The sequence below is a fragment of the Ursus maritimus genome, unplaced genomic scaffold (assembly GCF_017311325.1).
Source record: "Ursus maritimus isolate PB19 unplaced genomic scaffold, ASM1731132v1 scaffold_25, whole genome shotgun sequence".
Taxonomy (NCBI): domain Eukaryota; kingdom Metazoa; phylum Chordata; class Mammalia; order Carnivora; family Ursidae; genus Ursus; species Ursus maritimus.
Window position 1 is genome coordinate 34,109,278 of NW_024425008.1, and position 19,362 is coordinate 34,128,639.

General features: G+C 48.0%; 1 protein-coding gene and 1 long non-coding RNA gene across 2 annotated transcripts in view; one reads left to right on the top strand and one right to left on the bottom strand.

The window, feature by feature from the left end:
* Window positions 1-7,413, bottom strand: part of PLEKHG3 (pleckstrin homology and RhoGEF domain containing G3) — a 67,140-nt gene extending 59,727 nt beyond the window's left edge. Inside the window, exon 1 of the mRNA XM_040641792.1 lies at window positions 7,331-7,413. The gene's annotated coding sequence lies outside the window, so the exon portion shown is untranslated. The remainder of the gene's footprint in view (window positions 1-7,330) is intronic.
* Window positions 7,414-7,496: 83 nt separating this feature from the next.
* LOC121105225 lies at window positions 7,497-9,211 on the top strand. Its single transcript, XR_005837690.1, has 2 exons — window positions 7,497-8,955; window positions 9,046-9,211. It is a non-coding gene; the product is annotated as an uncharacterized LOC121105225 (long non-coding RNA).
* The last annotated feature ends 10,151 nt before the right edge of the window (window positions 9,212-19,362 follow it).

Genomic DNA, 19,362 nt, shown 5'->3' on the forward strand with positions numbered 1-19,362 from the left:
GCCTGCCTCTGCTTCACCTCCCAGTGAATCCACATCCTGTGTTCTGCCTGAGCCTCAGCCCGGCCCAGTTCTTGGGAGATTATCTTTCCTCTACCTCACATCCAGGCATCAGGAAGAGCCAACAGCCTCACCCCAGTCAGCAACCAAATGAGCTTCCAAAGGCTCAGACCAGCCAGGCACGGCCCTCCCTGCATCACGGCTCAGGACCCTGCAGGAATTGGAAGAGAATGTGCCTCCTGGGCCCATGCCCAGTCCTGACTGAGGCTGGGCTGAGGGCCTCTCCTCCTCCCTCCCCCACAGACACACAGGGCTTTATAGTCAGATTATGCCATGGAAACTATGCACACGGCCTGCCCTGTTCACATGGCCTCAGCAGAAAAAATAACAGAGCCTTCTCTCTCTGCCAAGACCCACAATACTAGCAGGCCTGAACGACCAAAGCAGGCCTCTTATGTGAAACAGGTCCCTGCAAAGATCTCAGGAGGACTTGTCTGGGGGTGCCCTCAAGTCACCCACCCTCCCCCAGCCTATAGCCATCTGCCTCTCTTGCCTCAGAAATCCAGAGAGCTCCACTGGCCAGGAATATGCAGGCTCATATGGCAGTTTCCTTTCAAGAACAAATTGCATTTCCCTCTCCAGTATCTTCCTGAGCCCTGGGAGCTCCGCTCTGATCCTCCTCCAGGCACCCACCCCCCTCGATGGGATGAAGCCAACAGAGTCAACAGGACACGTCCATACAGAGCCACCCCCACCCCGCCACGTTCCAGACCTATGTTACCTAATATGGTAGCCACTCGCTACGTGTGAAATCTAGATTTCAGTGTTACTTAACTAAAAATGTTTAAAAATTCAGTTCCTCGGGTGCACTAGCCACATTTCAAGGGCTCAGTCACCACCTGAAGATAGTGCCTACCATATAGGACAGTGCAGATATGGAGCATTTCCAATAGATAGAATGTTCTATCATGGAGCACTGCTCTGGACCATGCTCTGGAATTCCCTGGTCAAAGGTCGCTAGCCCACTTGGGCCTGTGATGATGGAGATCTTCCTTGGGTCTGACTCCCCAAGAGCAGACCCTACCACCAATGTGCACACCCATACTCATGAGGGCGGCCAAGGGGTGGGGCAGCTGTGGGTGGAGCTGGAACTGAAGAACTAAAGAGTCCCCTGGTGTGCCTGAAGCTCTCGAGGTGCAGGACAGAGCTGGGCATGCCAAGATGGAGGGGGCAGCAGGGAGGACCAGACCAGCTCTCCCTGTGTGGCCATGTTCCCAGGCAGAATTCCAAGGACTCTGAGAACTCTGCATTTCAAACCTGGCCTCCCAGGTTATCATGAGGAATACTTTCATGATAGGAAAATAGATGCTATTTACTTAACTGTTACACTTTTTAAAATTTTAAACAACTTTATTGAGATAAAATTCACATACTATCCAATTCACCCATTTGAAGTCTAGAATTCAGTGGTTTTTAGTATATTCACAGATGTGTACAACCTTCACTGCAATCTTTTTTTTTATTTGACAGAGAGAGAACGTACAAGCTGGGGGGATGGCAGGCAGAGGGAAAGGGAAAAGCAGGCTCCCCACAGAGCATGGAAGAGCCAGGAAGCAGGAAGAGCAGGAAGCCAGACATGGGGCTCGATCCCAGGACTGTTAAACTTTTACTATTAGGTATACGGCAGGTGGCCCCCACTGGTGTGCAAATGTGAGGGTAAGCTGTCTCCCTCTCACCTCTATGGTCAGCTCCCTGAGGACAGAGACTAGGTGTGATACCTGTGTGCTCACCCCCGCAACTGCACCTGCTGAGATGCCCTCCATACGGTAGGTCCCTAAATATTTGCTGGCTTTACTGTTATTGTTACAGTTATTTTTCTGTGGATATGAAAGAAGCCCAGTGATCACAGGCAGAATGGGGGAAGGGTCTGGAAATTGTGTTATGTGAGGAATCACGAGGGTGTTTAGCCTGGAGAAGTAGGGGATGGTGGGAGGTTGGAGGGCGTACGTTAATTGCTTAGACTGACCATCACATGGGAAACGGACTAGGAGCACTGGGTCAAAGTTCCAGAAGCCGCATTTCCAGCAGGCACAGGGGCTCAGCAATGGCACGCGCAGTGTGGAAAGGTAGTGAGTTCTATTACTTAGCACATTCACGCAAGGCCTGGAAGATCACCTGTCTGGGATGCCAGAATGCGGCCTCTTGCTTCCAATGAGGCAAGAGCGGGCCTCGAGGAGCTCTAAGTCTCTTCTATTTCTGGAATCCTGGGCCTGGAACTGCCACAAGGCAAAGGAGCTTCCACGAGACATAGAAGCAGGACCTGCAGACCTGGACTGTCTTTGTTTTCAACATTTAATGGGCAGCTGACCGTCTCTCTCAGAGCCTGGGGTGTGTCCAAATGGAGGAGGCGACTGGGGTTGGCATGCCGAGTTGAGAGGCTAGCGAGTGAGCTGAGACTAATAAACCCAAGAAACAACAGGTCCAAGCAAGCCTCAGGGAGGTTTCAGGAGCCAGGGCCCAGGCCACAGAACTGAACAAAGCACCCTGAGTCAAGCCAGACAGGAGGCCACACCGTTCTAGACCTGGGAGCAGGGGCCAGCCCTGGACTGGGCTTGTACTTGTCATCCCTGATAGGCAAACCAGAGGGTGGGGAGAAAGCAGGCTCTACCCACAGACTTGGGTGGGCCAGCCTGTGGTGACTCCGGGAAACAACAAAAAAAGTTTATATGTCATTGGCTCCACAGAAAAGGCTTGATTTCTCCAGATTTATCACAAGCTGACCAGGGTGGGCTGAGGGGCCCAGGCCAGGGTCCTGAGCATCCGTCAGACAGATGCTTACACAGCTCCCTCTGGCAGTGGAGAAGAAGGAATGATCCCATATTATGTGCCTGGCACCGGGCTCGGCATTTGCACTAACTGGACGCCATCCGAGGGCCACATGGACACTAAGTACCGAAGAGAGGAAACTGAGTTGCAGAGAGGGTAAGGAACGAGTCTGAGGTGACACATTGCACGGTGTGTAGCCAGATTCAAACCCATGCACCTGGCTCCAGGGCCAGGCTTTCACTACTCTGCTAGCTGCTTCCCTAGTGCCTTCTTCTCATCCCCATGACAACCACGGGGGGCACTAGCATGACCTCTGTTTTTATAAACATAAAAGCTGAGGTGCAGAGCAGCTAAGTGACTTGCCCTAAACCCTACTGTAAGTAAGCTACAGACCCATAGTCAGCATCAGCCTGTGTCCCCAGAGCTCCTTCTATCACTCCACACTGAGTCTCCAGGAATAAACAAGATGAGGGCTGAGTGTGTATGGCTGCTCTTTTTATTTTTATTTTTTTCAATTTTTTAAAAGATTTTATTTGTTTCAGAGAGAGCAACAGCAGAGGGAAAGGGAGAAGCAGACTCCCCGCTGAGCAGGGAGCCCAACAAGGAGCTCGATCCCAGGACCCTGGGATCATGACCCAAGCCAAAGTCAGGTCATGATTAACCGACTGAGCCGCCCAGGCGCCCCTATGGCTGCTTTTCTTAATTTATAAAATACAAATTTTGTTTTTAAAGAAGTGAAGCAATAAAATCCCTGTGATGATGGTAGTGTTATCAGGCTGGATACATGGCTGGGCCTCAAACAAATCAGTACTGACCAAGCAAGACTTCGATTTAAATTTCTTTCACAACATTGTTATTGTAACATCAGACCCAGCTGCTCGTGCTGACACTGTGTACATCACTCCAACTGCACAGGTGAGAGGGTTTACAAAACCCCTTTGTGGTGTTGACCCATTTTCCTGCTTGAGAATAAGTTATACCAGGCTTTGAGTTATTATGGCCCTGGTGTCTCCTCACTGACCCCCACCCACAGTCTGACCCCCACCACTCCCCTCTCCTGCGTCTAGAGGCCCTGTAGAGAGGAGAAAGAGCTCTACACTGGAGTCAAAGGACCAGGTTTAGTTTTGCATGTGTGTGTGTGTGTGTTTAAGATTCTATTTTTGGGGCACCTGGCTGGCTCAGTTGGAGGGGCATATGACTCTTGATCTTGGGGTCATGAGTCCAAACCCCACATTGGGTGTAGAGATTACGAAGAAAAATAAATAAACTTTAAAAAAATATTTTAAAGTAATCTCAAACCCAACGTGGGGCTCAAACTCACAACCCTGAGATCAAGAGTTGCATGATCTTCCAACAGAGCCAGCCAGGTGCCCTGGACCAGGTTTTGTTAGTAAAAATTACCTGTGTGAGGTCAACCTAGAGATTAACTTCTCTGAGACTTATCAGGAAAATGAAAAGATTGAACACAGTGACCTTCAAGGTCTCTTCCCACTCCATGGTTGATGCTCATTGCTATTCATTCATTCCACTGGCTTGAACCAAGCAATGTGCTACAAGCTGGGGAGACAGAGATAACAACTGCCCATCACTGGCCCCAAAGAGCTCACAGCCTAGCACTACCATGCAATTTTTTGTGGTAAGTGTCTTAACAGAGGCAAGTTGGTATCACGATGACTCAAACCATAGAGTCCTGCTTGGAGAGACAAGTAAGGATTCAAGGAGAAGGAAATCTTTGAGTTGAATGTTGCATGATAAGAAGGTGAGGAAGGGGGCGCCTGGGTGGTGCAGTTGTTAAGCGTCTGCCTTCGGCTCAGGGCGTGATCCCGGCAGACTGGGATCGAGCCCCACATCGGGCTCCTCCACTAGGAGCCTGCTTCTTCCTCTCCCACTCCCCCTGCTTGTGTTCCCTCTCTCACTGGCTGTCTCTGTCAAATAAAAAAATCTTAAAAAAAAAAAAAAAAAAGAAGGTGAAGAGGGACATTCCCACCAGAGGGAACAGCAGGTGCAGAGACACAGAGGTGGGGACCAGCACAGCACAGCCAGTCCTTCATAAGTGGTTTGATATGGGTGGAGTAGAGATTTTGTTCATGAGAAAAGCAGATGAATCTTGAGTGATGGGCCTCTGCCCATCATAGAGGCATGGGGGACCCAACTGAAAGGTCTTAAGTGGAGGAAAAACACAGTCTGATATGTGTTTGGAAAGATCATGCCAGTGGCAAGGATGGGTAGAGGAAAGCAGGTAACAAGTCTGGGGGTTAGAACGATCCATCACAAAACCATTCCAACAATCCAGGTGAGAAATACTAGGGCCTGAGCTAAGGCAGTAGCAGTGGGGATGGGAGAGAGGACACAGACAAGACTCCTTCCATGTTAAGGAAAAAGAACACATAGCTTCACACTGTGTGTGACGCAAGTAGTCTAGGAGGAGTCTCAAAGGGTGAAGAACGTGCTATATAGTTGACTGGATGAGAAGTCCACCATTTTTAGAAAACTTGTATCATTTTAAAGACCGTTCCTTAACATGCCAGCAAAAGCACTCCCTCAGAAATGTCTGCGTCATTCCTAAGGTCCTACAGCAATGGAGATACTGTTCTTCAAATATTTTCCAAGGCATTTTCATTATCATTGAGCTATATTCTCTCACTGCACCATGGGGCTTAATGTCCTAGGGAAGAAGAAAGGTGGATATCACCTGTAACAAAATCCAAAGGGCAGGAAAGGAGGAAGATGTGATGAAAAAGAAGTCCCTGAAAAACATAAGAAATGCAAACCCTTTTGGTATTTGGAGGGAGAGAGGAAGGGGATGGGGACACCAGAAATCCATGTGAAGAGTAGAAAACCTCCCCAGAGGTTGAGAGCATGCCAGAAACAAAAACAACTTATGCCCTGCTCCTTGAATGGAGCCCTGGGGCACTCACCCTTGCCATGTGTCCCTGTCTATCTAGAGTGGCTACAGCAAAGTAGAGACAACCGCATGGTACGTTTAGTCCGGGAGAGTCTTTAGATGTCCTCCTTCCACCCTGCCCCATCCTATTCCCCTTGGCTTGAGTGTGGCCCAGGAGAAACCCAGAAGATTCTAGAGCCGCTAGGGAATGCGGAAGGGCGTGGAGAGTTGAGAGCCTGTGGACCTGCCTTGGGAAATGGAAAACATGCAGAGACATGGAACAGGTGTCGGTTCGTATGGACAGAAACAGCAGAGCTCAGACAGGACCAAGGAGCCAAGTGAACCACTGGCTGCACCAGCCAGGGCCTCATCATGAATGCCAGCAGGCCAGGTGGGTGAAGGAGAGCCCCGCAGAGGCCACTGAGGACTGGAAGACAGCACCAGGTCCAGCATCCAGACCTACCCTCTGCCATTGCCCCAGATCCATCCACAGGGTAGGGGAGCCGTGGAAGGGGCAGGAGGAGTACACCCAAAAACACGTAACAGTACAGGCAGGAATGGACTGCATATGTATCCAAAAGGGGTTGAACTACTTTAATAAAACGATTTTAGAGTTTATTATTAAAGTAGTTAGAAGAGGTTGGGGTGCCTGGGTGGCTCAGTCGGTTGAGTGTTGGATTCTTGATTTTGGCTCAGCTCATGCTCTCTGAGTTGTGGGATCAAGTCCCACATCGGGCTCCAAACACAGTCTGCTTGAGATTCTCTCTCTCCCTTCCCCCTGCTTGCTCTCTCTCAAGTAAATAAATAAAGTCTTAAAAAAATAAAGCAGAAGAGGCTAGTTTTCTTTTAGTTGGCAAGTTTAAATTCTCCCACATAATATTAATGGAAAGGAGAATTTGTGAAGATGTTTATATTGGTTCTAAAAAATAAAGAGGCTAAATTTTTCTTTTTCTGAAGTATGTAATTTTGACACCTCCCCAATTTATTTTTAAGTCAGGTTTACAAGGCGTAATTTATATACAGTAAAATTCATCCTTCTAAAGTGTATGTTCAGCAAGTTTTGACAAATGTATACAGTTGTATAATCACCTCAGTTAACATCCAGAATAGTTCCATCACCCCAAAAAGTCTCTTGTAGTCCTCTGCACAATCAGGTCCTCCCACCCTTAGCCTCTGGCAACCACTGATCTGTTTTCTGTCTCATAATTTTGCCTTTTCCAGAATGTGTATAAATGGAACCACATACCATGTAGCCTTTCGTACTCAACTTTTAAACAGTGTCTACCTCTGCTTCCCACTCTGCTTCCACTGCCTTCTCTACAAATTGCTTTATATGGACAAATCCAGACCAGCAGCTGTCTCTGCAGCTTCCCCACCCACCACTGGACCCTTTGTGCAAACCCCGGCCCCCCAGGGTCCAGGGGTCTGGGTATTTACTATCCTAGACCTCTTGGTTCTCTGGAATGTTTGCTATTCTTTTAAAGGTGGTTTGGTGTTTTTGCCTCTTGGGACCCAGATCCCTCTCTTCAGACGCCTCTTCACAGTTCCCTCTCCTCCTCCTCCTCCGGCTCCTACCTGCCCGGCAGTCTGGGTACCTGGGGAATCCACACACTCTGGCCTCACCTCTCTGACCTTCAAGCATCCCTCTTCTCAGCCTTCCTCATCTCCTTGTCCTCCGGCCTTTGTCACCTGGCTTTCTGCGCCTGGGCTAGCTCATGACCCTTGCTGCCACACACACGCAGCCTGCCGCCCAGTAGCCTCCCAGCACCATCGGGTTCATTGGTTTGGGGTTTGTTGACAGTTGGGTTTTTCTCTCTCAGTGAGGAAGAAGCAAGAAACCTCAACACTGCAATTTCCTCCTCACCCCAGCATGACGGTGACAGATTCTGAGTCTCCAGGGCAGGGACAGTGACTTTACATGTCCTGTTGAGCGTTGCCTGCACCATGGTGAAGAAATGAGGAGGGGAAAGGCAAGGCGGGAGGGCACAGCATCGGTGCTTAGGGGTGGGACTCAGTTTGTCTCACAAGAGAAGACGTCCAAGGTGTTTCTCTTCCCGCCCGCGCCGACACTGGCAAGCTGACCGCGCCTTACAGGAGCTACACACCCCCTTCGTCTGCCACAAGCCTTTGCGAAGGGTCGTGCCCAGAAAACTGAGCACCCTCCTGTGTCTCAAGCGGGGAGGGCACTTGCTGTGGGAGCAGAGGGCAGAAGCGTATGGCAAAGAGTAAGCACGAGAACAGAGTGCGCTGTGGGACGCTGGCCCTTTCCTTGGGTGACGATTCTTCCCCGATGTCACTGACACCTTCACCTGAGTCCAGGCTATAGTCAAGCCTTTCGCTGAAACTGGTACCATCAAAGACCTCAAGCCTTAATCACTGCTCCAGGAGACAGAAGGGGCAGGAAGGCAGGTTCTCTGTTCATTCAACTCCCTTCACAGCTAAATGATTTGGAAGCCAGCTCTGGAGTCAGACTGCCGGGTTCTAGTCCTAAGCTCCTTCACTGACTACCCTTGAGGCTTGGAGCAAGTCACCCAACCTCCTGGTGCCTTGGTTTCTCCACCTGCAAAATGAGGGTCACCGAATGAACCCACTGGAATGCAGTGGAGATGGAATGAGAGACTCCCCATGCACCAGGCACGTAAGAAAGGCTCAAAAGATGGTGGCTGCTCTGAGCATGATTATTCTTTCCAGTTAGGAACTAAGGATCCTAAAATCTCAAGTATTCCAGGTGAAGCTAAAAAGAGGAGAATCGCTAAGACTCAGGGTAAAGTAACTGACTGACACCCTCAGGGAAATGGAAGCAGGCTCCTCAAGGCTGGAGGTGGAGGCGAAATTCTCACAGGGTGGGGAAGGGTTACAACTTTCCTGACCCGTGGGGGCACCAGTGAGATGAGGGAGAAATCTCCAGGGAAAGGTGAATCTTGGCAGACAGAGCCAAGAGATCCCACCATCCTTCCCGTGTGGAGAGTCTCCTGGCAGCCAGAGCCAACCTCGGGGGGAAGCGGATTTGATTTTATTAAGGAAGTCAACACATTTCCTTCCATCCAGTGTGGACTCTGTGTTGTTCATAGTATTGGTTTCCAGGATGTGAAATGTCATCCTAGGACAGAACTTGGAAAAGAATGGGCCAAGTCCCTCTTTAGAGAGCTTCAGCCAACTATAGAAGAAAGTGGAGCCTGCCTTCCCAATAGACTTAACAGTCATATGCCATTCAGAGAGCAGCAGGGACAACTGAGGTGATGATAACAGTAAGTGTGGTTTTTTTGGTTTTTGGTTTTTTAGCAATTGTGATAAAAGGCTAGAAACAATCCCGTTAAGCTATTATTCCCATTTTACAGAACAGGAACCTGAGGCTCGATGAATTTAAATAGCCTGCTGGGATCACGACGACAGTGGATGACTGAATGGATACGAACTTGCATCTATTTTTTGTCTTCGTTTTCTTTTCTTCCCCCTAGCTTTATTGGAATATAACTGACAAATAACAGTGTGGACACTGAAGGCATACAATGTGATGATTTGATACACAGATCTACTGTGAAATGATTACCACAATAACGCCGTCATTACCTCACATAATTACCTTTGTTGCGTGTGTCACTTAAGATTTATCCTCTTAGAAAATTTCAAAAAATACAGTACAGTACAGTGAACTGTACATTTGATCCATAAATTTGGGTCTGTTTGAATTCAGAGCCTGAATTCTTACCAGTATTGTCTTAGAGGACATTTCAACCTAGTGAGAAAAGCATGTGTAAGATCTGCCTCCTGTCAACCACCTTTGGGTATTTCTTTTCTCTTTAAGTTTTGGGAAGTCTGAAGGCACAGCCCCAGAGAAAGAACAAGTAGCTCGTTTCTGCCCCCTAGAGGACACAACCTACACTAGGGAGACTAAAGACAAGAAGGCAGCATTTAAAAAGAGTGCTCAAAATCCCAACAGGTCCAGGCCTGCAAGAAACAAATCTAAAAAGAACACCCTTCAGTTGAGGAAAGTTGGTGATAACAGGTTGGGGATTTTCTGGACCGCGAGTGAGAACACTGTGTCAAGGGCGGGACCTGCTCTCAGACTGGAGCTTTCATTTGTAACACGGGCCGCCAGATGATTTTTACGCTCAGGCAGGTCTCTGGGAAACACAGATGCATATGATTCATTCATTCTACAAGGGTTGGAAGAATGCCTCCTATCTACAGCCCATTATGACTTCAGCATGGGGCCGACTCCAAAGGAGTTGAGTATGGGTCCCTGCCTTCAGTCAATTACATCACCTCTCAGAGCCTTGGCTTCCTAATTTAGAAAATGGCCCATTTTGTAACTAGTATGGAAGCCAGGAGACCCAAGTTGTGCTTGCAGACAGGGTGTGCTTTACTCAATCTCCCAAACCTCAGTTTCCCTGTCTGTAAATGAGAGGGTAAATACTCATCAAGTTTCCTTCCTGCTCCAAGATTTCGGAGTCTCTTTCTGTCTCTGCCAGACCTCAACCCACTGGCAAGAAGTTACAGGGAAGCCTTGGGTGGCCTGCTCAGGAGGCTGGTCTCCACAGGGCAGAGACCCACATCCTGCCACACTGCTCACAGCTCTTCTGGAAGCAGCTGGGGTTCAGAGCTTTGCATGTCCCTGATGTTTGCATTCATAGCCACACTATAGGATCCTTCTTTTCACTGCCGTGTGCCAAGCAACATTGGCCTCCTGTTCACACAAAGATGCTGGGGAAAGTAAAGTTGATTTGGAAAAGGAAAGTTCTCTAGAATTCCAAGAATGGGGCTTCTGGAATCAGATTGACCAGTCTTCAAATCCTAGCTCTGCTACTCATTAGCGATGTGACTTTGGGCAAATTACCCATTCTATACTTGGTTTACTCATCTATAAAATGGGCATAAGAATAGTACCTATCTCATTGGGCTGTAGTGAAGATGAAATGAGATGATGCCATGAAAAGTGCTTATATTAATATCTGGTACATTATGGGGATTCTGGAATGTTCCCTAACTGCCACAACTGGGAAATGGCAAGGTAGTTCACAATCAGTACATTTGGCACCCAAGTGACTCCTTCAGGGAACTCCAGCTTGACCTCTGTAATGGTCTGCAATGCCAGTGTTCCCTCATTCATGTTTAAAGGGGTTCCAGGGAAGCCAAGCTTTCCTCCCCACATTGCTCAAGGTGAGTCTTTAGTGGGTCCTTGGGCTTGCAGTGTCACTACCAAGTCCTCAGAGGGTAGCGATGCATGAGGGGTCCAGGTAGGCCAAGGCCTCGCTGATGCGCTTTACGGGACCCAGCCCAACAAGTAAGACCTCAGACGGCCAGCACATGGCCCTGCCTCCCACTTGCATTGTTTGCAGTTGAAGAGTGAATAATTATTGCCCTTGCCCATAGAATTTGCTACTGCTTTTGACTAAAATGAAACAAGAAATAAAATCCACAAAAACACACAGGTACTGCAAGGTGGCAGCAAACAAGCACGTGGGATTGGCCGGAAAGACCACTAAGATATAAAGAGCAACTTGCTTATTGACTGAAGAGAAAGGTCTTAGTAAGAACTGGCTTTAGTGCAAAAACACAGCTTCTGGGGCGCCTGGGTGGCGCAGTAGTTAAGCGTCTGCCTTCGGCTCAGGGTATGATCCCGGCATTCTGGGATCGAGCCCCACATCAGGCTCTTCCACTGGGAGCCTGCTTCTTCCTCTCCCACTCCCCCTGCTTGTGTTCCCTCTCTCGCTGGCTGTCTCTCTCTCTGTCAAATAAATAAATAAAATATTTTTTAAAAAACCACACACAGCTTCTGAGGCTGTGCCATCTCGCCCCAACCCAAGGGGACAGCAGCAGCTGCGGGCCTACAGGGCTGACCCAGGGGGGACGGAGGGGCTCTGGCCTCATGATTGACAAAGGGCCCCACACTCTGGCTTTGACAGGATTGAAATAAGGTGACATTCAGGGTGGAACTCTAAACCTGTGTTCCATCACTGCCTATAGAGCACTTCATGTAATATATTTAAAATATGTCCTGGAATGATCTTGCAGAAGCACAATTACCTTTAATTTTCCGTGGCAAAAGTATTAATCTGTCAAAGGTCAACATTTTAAATATCCCACAGTTTTCAGTAATCGTTTTTGGGGGTTGGGTGCATTTCTTCACATTTTCATATATGAGAAGTTTCATTTATTATTTATTTATTTATCTTTAAAGTAAGCTCTACACCCAATGTGGGGCTTGAACTCATGACCCTGAGATCAAGAGTCACATGTTTGATTGACTGAGCCAGCTAGCGGCCCCTTATACTAGGAGCTTTAAAAAATGCATGTGGGGCCCCCTGGATGGTCCAGTTGGTTAAGCATCTGACTCTTGATTTTGGCTCAGGTCATTGATCTCAGGGTTGTGAGATCAAGCCCCGCATTGGGCTCCTAGCCCAGTGGGGAGTCTCCTTAAGATTTTTCTCCCTCTTCCGCTGCCCCTCGCCCTGCTTATTCTCTCTCTCTCTCAAATAAATAAATAAATAAATCTAAAAAAAAAAAATGCATGTTAACTGTGGGTCAGTCTTGACCTCCGAGAGGCCCTGGCCAAGGCCTGGTGCTGAGGGCAAAGAATGAGTGCAACCCTAGTTGTGACTATGTCTGTCCTGCAAAAATGGTTTCTCGCTTTTCCAAATTGGTTTTTCGCAGGATCTCTGTGCTTTCCAGACAAGAAGGGAGAACCTGGTGAAGGGACAGTCCTCCCTTCTCATTCAGAGGAGATACAGCTACAAGGACAAACCCTAAAAATGCCTCTTTTTCAGCCAAACTGATGAGGGCTCCCAAGTATATTCACACAGGGAGTGTCTGTCCCACTGTCTACACCCATTCCTCCAGGGTTTGACCTACAGGCATTGCTCATTTGTCTGCATTCGTGACAGCTCTAAAGCATGGCCCCAGCTAGCACCAACTGTTGTTTTTTCCCACCTCTTAAGTAAACTTCCAACTCCTACAGTAAAATACATCAAAATTCTAAATCAAGTATTTGCCACCTGTCCCTGTCCCTGTATGATTGAGACGATGTACTTGGCCTCGATATCTAGGATGTTTTTGTTAATCTGACATGTCTCAGAAATCAGTTTCAAGGAAATAGGGTGAAAGCCTCCCTCTCCAAACTTCCTCTCTAGAGGTTGATAAAAATGTCAGTGATGGACCATATCCAGCAAGAGTAGCCAGCGGCCAACACACAATCTCGGATGAATCACAGCTACACCCTTTTCTCACACAGAGTGCCAACAGCCCAACTTTTGGAGCCCACTCTTCTCACACACCATGGCTAGTGGGAAAATCCAGACAGGCCTAGAGGTGAACCAGAGTGCCCTGAGCTTGCATCTTTCTCAGGGATGAATTGTTCACTCAATAAATATATATATAAATGTGGTTTTTTTTAAGGCAGTATTTTTAAAAATTGAGATATCATATACATAAAATTCACCACTTAAAAGTTCACAAGTCAGCGTTTTTTGGTATATTTCCTATGTTATACAACCATGATCATTCTCTAATTCCAGAGCATTTCCGTCATGACAAGAAACTTCATAAGTCACTCTCCCTTACCTCCTCCCCAGCCCCTAGCAACCACTGATCTCCTAGCTGTCTTTATGATTTACCTATTCCGGACACCTCATAAAGTGAAATCATCCTCTACGCAGCCTTTTGTGTCTGCTTTCTCTCACTTAGCACCATGTTTGCAAGGCTCTGTGTTACACGCACATTGCAGTGTGTAACAGTGTATCGGTACGTCACTCCTTCCAATTGCTGAAACACATTCCATTGTGTGGATACACCACCTTTTATTCACCCGTGCCTGAGCTGATGGACATTTGGGTTGTTTCAGTTTTGGGGCTATTATGAATAATGTTGTTATGAACATTCATGTAGAAGCGTCTGTGTGGACATATGTTATCAGTTCTCTCGGGTGTATACCTAGGAGTGGAACTGCTGGGTCATATGGCACCTGTGTGTTTAACTGTTGGAGGAACTGCCAGACTAGTTGCCCCACTCAGTACATATTAACGACGCAGAGCTCGCCACCTGCCCCCATGGAGCATTCAGCTCAGCAAGAGAGGGAGGCATTAAACAGATAATTACAAAATAGATGGTTTTTCAGCACACTTGTACAAATGCCATGAGGGACGTTCAGGCTGCTGCAAGACTGTCATGCAGGGAGGCCTCACCTGAGGATTGAACAAGGTCACAAGACAAGAAAACAGACCCTGTTGAAACACCAAATCCAGGGCCTGTGATACCAAACAAACAAACAAACAAAACACAAACTCTCCCAAAAAACTAAAATGCAGTTCTTATAGTTCAGTGGATCCCTGAAGGTTTCTCACCACTGGGGGCAGAGAAACTCTACACAGGTGCTCCAGTAGCATCTGAAATGATTTACGGGGTTATTTAGACTCGGAAATGTAAGCAGGGAACAGGTTACAAAGTTAGAGGATGATAATTCTTGACCTCTCCCTTCAAGAGGTTGAAGAAACTCTCACACTGGCTTCCTCCTTCTCCAGAGGGATTCAGGGCCTCGCATCCTTAAGGCCAAGGAGGATGGACCATCTTCTTCACCTGCCCTCTGCCTTCCCAACTCAGCCCTTTGCAGCTTTCCCTTCCTGGCAACTATTCCCAACATTTACTTAAACAAAATCAATGCCCTACTGTTTAAAGGAGCAGTTCATTGTTCAGCCTCTCACAAGAAGAAGGGAAGCCCTGAAATGTCAGCAGTGAATTCCCGGTGATGTTAAAGTTGGATTTGATGTCAGGAGGTAAAAGTCGCCATATTTCAAGTGGCAGAATTTATAAAGTTTTATTCCTGTTGAATTAATCTGAAATATTTTTGGGGGGGTGCCTGGGTGGCTCAGTCAGTTGAGCATCTGCTTCTGCTCGGGTCATGATCTCAGGGTCCTGGGATCAAGCCCCGCATCCAGCTCCCTGCTCAGCGGGGAGTCTGCTTCTCCTTCTCCCTCTGCTCCTCTCCCCACTTGTGCTCTTGCTCTCTCTCAAATAAATAAATATTTTTTAAAAAGATTTTATTTATTTATTTGTCAGAGAGAGGGAGAGAGCACAAGCAAGGGGAGCCGCAGACAGAGGCAGAAGCAGGCTCTCCACTGAGCATGGAGCCAGGACTCAATCCCAGGACCCTGGGATCATGACCTGGGCTGAAAGCAGACGCTTAACTGACTGAGCCACCCAGGCCTCCCAAATAAAATCTTTTAAAAAAATATTTGTACTTTGATCAAGGTCCTAGGCTCAATGCTGAGGGAAGATACAAAAAACATAAGCATCCACAACAGTCACTGTCCTTAAGAAAGCGTGCGGTGGGAGAGAAGAGTGTAAGGCAAGACGCAAGCAGCACATGGGAGTCTAAGCACTGGAGCGGAAGAGACACAGTCATGCGGGGGAGGAGGGGAATGCCCCCCCACCCCGGGCTAGGCTGGGAGCTCCAGGCTTCGTGAAGGTAGGCAACACACAGGCTTCCAGCAGGGGCGATGGCGTTTCAACAGGGCAGATGATGGATGCAAAGACCCAGGGGTAGGAATTAAGGTCTGAAATAAGAGATTCTGAATGAAGCTTCATTTAAAAAAAAAAAAAGGGAAAAAAATGAGGCCACTTTGAAGTTTCTAGTTTTTATCAGATAGTCCCAGTAAGACCTAAGATTTTTCTTTCATCCCTGAACAAAGAGAGGCCCAACTACTGGGGTGCAGTGATCTGAAAGAGAACACTGGATGGCCCTTCAGCTTCTTTTTCCCATGCTTCACCCTCAGTGTGGACAACGCCCTACAAACTCACGGGCCCTCGATGCTGGTGACGGTGGACATGCGAAAAAGGACTCTTCCCTGATCCTGGCCAGTGCTGGATCCCGCAAGGAGCAGGGTGGGGCCTCCACTGGGATTCTCTGGGATGCATGGATACCCCCCCACAACACACACACACACACACACACACACACACATACACACACACACACACACACACACACACACACACACACAGTGGTCCTACCCCTCACGTGTGTCAGGGGGCTTTTTGCCTGCCATCCTCTGTTTTAACACTGGTTGGTTCATTTCTGTACTCCCCAGACTTTCTCCTTGTTGTCTCCATAGGAATCTTTGGAATTCCTCTGTTCCCTTCCTCCACAGCACTGGTTCTCAATAGGGGTGCTACTACCCTTCGGGGAGGTGTTTTAGAAATTTGTGGAGGCTTTTTTTGGTTGTCTCAATGCCGGGAAGGGCACTACTGGCTTTTAGTAGGGAGAAATCAGGAAGTCCTCCTGCAACGTGCTGGAAAGTTCTGCAGGAATCATCCTATAGCCCACATGATGTTCAAATGTTCCATGAGACATTTCTATAGGTGAAACAATGTACTTATAGTGCTTTGAGCCTTGAAACTAACTCCATTTTACACATGAACACGATGTATTTTTTACCTCCTTTTATACGCCCAGTTTAACTACCCACCCCCCCCCAGGAATGCAACTACCGCATAAACAGAGGGAAAATTGCACTTCCTTTTGTGTCGAGTTTCACAGTATTCAGCATTTTGGAAAACCACACTACCTACAGCAACTCCACTGGTGTTTTTTGAGCTTCCCCGACAACACGCGTCTTCAGTGGTGCTGTGTGTGGGCGCAGGACACCTGACTTCTCTTCTGTAATGTCTAGCACAGCCACACCCAAGAATTTACATTTTGAAAGACATATTTTAAGTTGGTGCCCTTTTCCCTTATATTACAGTTAGATGCTTGTGACATTTGTATTTTCCAAAGATGCCACACCAATATATATCCCATTCCACATGCTCTCCTTACATGACATTGATATTCCTCCACTGAGCTTGGAGTGGGGTGGAGGGTGGGATGAGGGGATGGAATGCTGTGTTCCTTCCCCTTGCACTTGGGTGGACCTTTGTAACTGTCTTGACCAATAGAATGTGGTAGAAGTAATGCTGTGTGATGTCTGAAACTAGGTGTGATGGTTGATTTTGTATGTTAAATTGGCTGGACCACAGTGCCCAGATATCTGGTCAAGCGTTATTCTTGATGTTTCTGTGAAAGTGTTTTTGGATGAGATTAACATTTAAGACTGTGGACTTTGAGTAAAGGAGATTGCTCTCCATAATGTAGGTGAGCCTTGCCCAATCAGTTGAAGACTCGAATAGAACAAAAGACTGATGTCCCCCAGGAAAGGGGGAATTCTGCAGCCAATGGCCTTCAGACTTGAACTGCAGCAATGGCTCTTTGAGTCTCCAGCCTGCTGGCCCACTTTGCAGATTTTGAACTTGCATTTTGGAATTACAGATTTGGACTTGTATATATATCTTCCTGGTTCTGTTTCTCTTAAGAACTCTAATACACTAGGTCATGAAAGGCAATACAGCCTTCACCTTGCTCTCTTTTTTCCTTCGGGTACTTGCCTTGGAGAAAAAGCCGCTATGTTGTGAGGAAGCCCAGGCAACGTGGAGAAGCCTCAATAACCAGACATGCGGGTAATGGAGCCTCTGAAGGAATGCAGCCCCCAGCCTTCATCAACAACCACAGTCCGAAGCCCCAGACATCCCAGAGCAGAGTACGGCCATCCTCACTGTGTTTGGTCTGAATTACTAATCAGTAGAAATCCTGAGATAATAAATGATTAAATAATTTTGCTTTAAGACTCAGTTCAAAAGTTTTTTATCTAAATGATTTGACATGAAAGATAGAGCCTGGGTGGCTCAATGGTCGGACTCTTAATTTCCACTCAGATTATGATCTCAGGGTCATGCGATCAAGCCCCGTGTTGGCTCCGCACTGAGTGTGGTGCCAGCTTAAGATTCTCTCTCCCTCTCCCTCTGCCCCTCTCTCCACTCTCTCTCTAAAAAAGAAAATGAAAGAAAAAGAAAAGAAAGGGTCCCTAAAGAGTGAAGATTAAAATTGTAATAAAGCCTTTGCTATCAAACCTGTGGAAACTGAGCACACCCTCCCTAGTCTAGGGACGCACCTGCCCCTTGGTGACTTCCTGACCAGGTGCTTTAGGTGATAAGGCAGAGTAAGGCCCAAACCACACCCTCTAATACCTGGCGTGGAAAGATGCTACTTCCTGTATCAGTGAGTTCCCACCCAGACCATCAGGGGTCTGGCCTCCCATATGCACCTTCAATCTGGCCCTGCCCACATTCAAGGGAAACCGATGGCCAGCTTTGAGGAAGAAGCTGCTGGCCAGGAGTTAACTAGCTGCTTTCCCGATCTTCCGAAAGCCCGGGCATTTAGATGGATCACCTTGGGATCCAGAGTCATGCACTCTGGAGACCCAGAGGAAATTCAATCAAGCTCCAGGCTGTTCAGGAAGAGATAGAAGCTAGCCCCCGCCGGCCGCCGCAAGAACAGGAAGCCCAGATGGGGAAGCAAGGGCTCCGTGCCCAAGCTTTCCTTCAGACGGCAACGCTTAACTTGGGAATCTGAATCCGGGCCAAAGAAAATAATCCTGACCAGCGGCTGGTCCCAAAGACAACAATGCCCGTGATGATGGTGACACGTTCTCAAAGCAGAGCAGCAGGAGGGAGCCAGGGAGGGTCCCAGCCCCAAAGCTGGAAAGCCAGTGCTGAGTACAAGGGAAACTGTCCACGCACTTGCGAGGCGTGCGAGCAGTAAAGATAGCCAGAGCGTATGGAGGGCTTGTCCACCCCCTTGCGAGGCGTGCAAGCAGTAAAGATAGCCAGAGTGTATGGAGGGCCTGCGGGTGCCAGGCAGCAGGGGAACCTCTTCACAAACACGATCTTATCAAATTCTTAAAATATCCTCTGAAGTAGGTACAGTTGTTTGCTCCACTGTACAGATGAGGACACAGACTTGGCCTGCGGGTCAGATATGCTGCATTTCAAAGCCTGTGCTCTGACCCACTGTGCTGTTACCCTGCATTCAAAGGCAGAGAGACTGTTCCCCACTCAACCCCTGACTGTGTACTCCCCAAGTACGAGACAAGCTCCTCCTTAACCACTGGACAACCGTGACAACCAGGAAATTGACCCTGATTCAGTAAGGCCGTGGGAGCCACGGCTCCCATTCAGACTTTGCTGGTTGTGCTAATTACGTCACTTACAGGTCCAGCATCCAAACTGGGATCGCAGTTGCATTCAGTTCTCATGTCCCTTTAGTCTATTCCAACCTAGAACAGTTCTGCAGACATGCCTCGTTTTTCATGACCTTGACAGCTTTGAAGAGCACAGGCTGGTCACACTATGCCACCCCCCCACCATCCCTGGTTGAGTTTGTCTGATGCTTCCTCGTGGCTTATATATTTGGGGCAGGAATACCACAGGAGCGGTGCTGTGTTCTTTTCAGGGTATTGTATTAGGAGGCACCCGACATCAATTTGTCCCATTCCTGATAAACACAGAGGGACTTTTAACCAAGGACTTTGGAGTCATATACTGAGAAGAAAGACTGTAAGAGCCTAGAATCCCCCTCACCCTGCCCCCACCCAGCTCAACAAATCCCATTTTGAGGGGGAGGCCAGCCGGGCAGAGGCTAGACCAGTCTAGAAGGGGAACAACAATATTGCTGGAAGGTGTTAGGACAGAACAGGCTGTATTTGTCAGGACTCGTCCTAGGGAAAGAACTGGAGTGGTAGGAAGGAGTTCTCTCCCAGCCATTTCGGGGGGGGGGGGGGAAGACCCTA